The sequence below is a fragment of the Eptatretus burgeri genome, chromosome 7 (assembly GCF_056783735.1).
Source record: "Eptatretus burgeri isolate ZD-2024b chromosome 7, Ebu_testis_v1, whole genome shotgun sequence".
Classification (NCBI taxonomy): Eukaryota; Metazoa; Chordata; class Myxini; order Myxiniformes; family Myxinidae; genus Eptatretus; species Eptatretus burgeri.
This window is the reverse complement of record NC_140967.1, coordinates 80,853,780-80,856,651: the sequence shown is the minus strand read 5'-3', so window position 1 is coordinate 80,856,651 and position 2,872 is coordinate 80,853,780. Positions and strand designations below refer to the sequence as shown.

The following is a 2,872-nucleotide window of genomic DNA, read 5'->3' as shown; positions in this document are numbered from 1 at the left end:
ACAAATCGAATTCGCTTCGCTGAAGAGATTTTGAAGAAAACATTTTCATGTTAATCAAGCGTGCATTTAATGAATAACCTCGAAATGATCGCAAGATATATAGAAAATTTTAATTGGTCAATTTTATGTGAGAAACACAAATGCATATTCAGTTGTTAATTGAATCCGAAATTATTAGGCTTTCGAGTGAAGAACAAGACCAAAGATAGACATCGAAGTTACAGACTCGGCTTCTCAGGTAATGACTGTCCCTCGTAAACTGAACCCGGACTCGCGATTCATACTTACATTCGTGGCTGGGAATACCATCCCATTATTTTCAATGTCTGTGCTGAAAGAATGGCCTTGAAGCAAGTGTGAGTTCAAGTGTAGGCCGAGCTATAAACTGCCATCCTGGTGTTTCACAGATAGGGCCGACCCTCGGATGGACGTTTATACGGAGGGCCAGTCTCCCAATTACTCGTCATTCGTGGACATTTAACATCCCACGGTGGCCTTGGCGAAGTGTAGGCGAGTTATCGCCGGCACCATGAACAAATAATTACATTTAATAACTTATTTGCAAAATTTACATAATAATTACATTACTATACAGGGGTAGATGCAGAATTTTTTTAAGGGGGGGGGAGGGGGGTTCACTTAAGGTTAAGATGTCCTCATATTGTGAAATATACCTCCAAGCCTTATTCAAGTCAATGTAATCGTCGAGGAAAAACAGGTTAATCTATCCAGAGCTAACAGTGTCCGACCATCAATTTACTTTCTCCACAGGAAAATTTGGGAATGTCGAGCAACTTGACGAAAAGGCCTCAGGCCTGTCACCAAGAGGAAAAACAGGTTAATCTATCCAGAGCTAGCAGTGTCCGACCATCAATTTACTTTCTCCACAGGAAAATTTGGGAATGTCGAGCAACTTGACGAAAAGGCCTCAGTCCTGTCACCAACAGTAAGACCGGTTAATCTATCCAGAGCTAGCAGTGTCCGACCATAAATTTACTTTCTCCACAGGAGAATTTGGGAATGTCGAGCTACTTGACCAAAGGGCTTCAGGCATGCCACTAACTGATTCGAAAGAAAAGCTGAAGATTTTGGAATCTTAGTGACGGATCTTTACAACAACAATGGTAAAAACACAAAATCTTTCCAAAAAAAAATCAATGAAAATATCGAGTGGACAAGCACAAAATGAGGCAAAATGACCCCGAGCATGAAACCGAAACTCTACATTGTGCATCATCAGATCATTAATTATAATAATGTACGATGTAGACACTGAAACATTGATTTACCCGGTGAAATAGTTCAGGATTGTACTGCACTTTGCTGTAGAACACGATCCCGAAAATGTTGCCTTTCTCTTCGGAGCCACAACTAAACACTGAGTCACAGGGATTAATGCAGATCCGGCGGAGAAAAATATCGCCACTCGGATTAATTGCTGAGTGAAAGCAAAAGACATGCGATTGCCGATTGTCCAGTGATATCTCGCACGACGATCTTGTGACATAATTGTAAGAGCAGAGGGGAGGGGAGGGTTCAAATGATGTGTCGTACCAAGAAAAAGCGTTATTTTAAAACACTACATGTGCAAGTGTGACCCTATATTTTCTTTATCTTCTGGAACATTTCGTTTTGACGGTACAGCCTCGTGAGAGTGCCAAAGTCTGAAGCCTCGGCCTAGCGCAGTGTTGCCAACTGAAAATTTGCCAAGGCATGGCAAATGGACCAAAAGGCACCCGATTTTTTTTAATTGTTCAAAATCGCCTGAGGATGCTTTTTATTTTAAAAACACATATAATTTTGGGGGTTTTTCAAAATTAGAACAAGGTACTCGTACATTAATGTATGGATGTGCTCTTTAACATTGAATGTTTATCTCAACCTGTTTTTTTTTTTCCTTCTATTTCTTGAATAGTTTTAAAACTTCAACACAATAATAAGACCTCATATCATGTTTATTTTTTTTTAATTACTGAATATATGATTGGAGTAATGAGTAACTATTAATATTTCTTTTGTTTTCTTATGTTTCCTTTGATTTTGAGTTGTGAGGAAAAGGGAGTAGGTGTTTGTTTTCAAATGTGTGTTTGTGCATGTGTGACATTGTGGTGTGCCTGTTGGTCTTTTGGGGTCGGTTTTTCATGGGATTCTTTTCTTTGTGGGGGTATGATTCTTTTTTTTTCTTTCATTTTTTTTCTTTTTTATTGACACAATAAAATTGACACTTTTTTAATTGCTTCGTGCACTTGGTACGGGGGAGCTATAAATGAGCCAAAGTGTTCTTCCTGCATGCACAGTTCTTGGCACAGCTTGACGTAACTTCCCCAAGATAATCCACAGCGTTTATGGAGGTGTGACAGGTCACATGAACAGACATCTAGAGGTCGGAGGTCCGTCCCTGTCTGGTCGGTAGGTGCACATTGGACAGGTTCAGTATGCCCAGCAAGAAATCTAGCTTCGTTACTTTTTTCCTTTTTGGCATACATCTTGTGAGTGTTGTGTGTGGTACTCTTCACAAGATCAGCATGATGAGCACGAATAGTTGAATTTCAGTAATGACAACTAGCTTTGTTGTCGTCTCCAGGAACATGGCAACTCCAGTTCTTCAGCAAGGCCATACTCTCCAATTTCATGGACCCTGAGTCTGACCATTTGGTTTTTGGCACGATGACAAAGTTTAATTGCCGAACTCGGAGACGAAGTCAAAGTTAATAAGTCCATGACAATATTTGCAATTTTAAAATACAGTGATGTTCACTATCTGATTACTCTAGTCTCTCGAGGCTATCATCAAGATTGCGGATGGCACGCATCTGAAGGTAGAGTTGTGATCGTCACTGCAAAGTCTATTTCACTTGTTCTGCTTCCTGAG

General features: G+C 40.0%; 1 long non-coding RNA gene across 2 annotated transcripts in view; it reads left to right on the top strand.

Moving 5' to 3' along the window:
* Positions 1 to 3: 3 nt before the first annotated feature.
* Positions 4 to 2,872, top strand: part of LOC147023622 (uncharacterized) — a 78,772-nt gene continuing 75,903 nt past the window's right edge. The window contains exon 1 of one of the 2 annotated variants that reach the window (XR_015060307.1): positions 4 to 238. This is a non-coding gene — a long non-coding RNA (uncharacterized LOC147023622). The remainder of the gene's footprint in view (positions 239 to 2,872) is intronic. The other variant, XR_015060306.1, reaches the window with a different exon arrangement.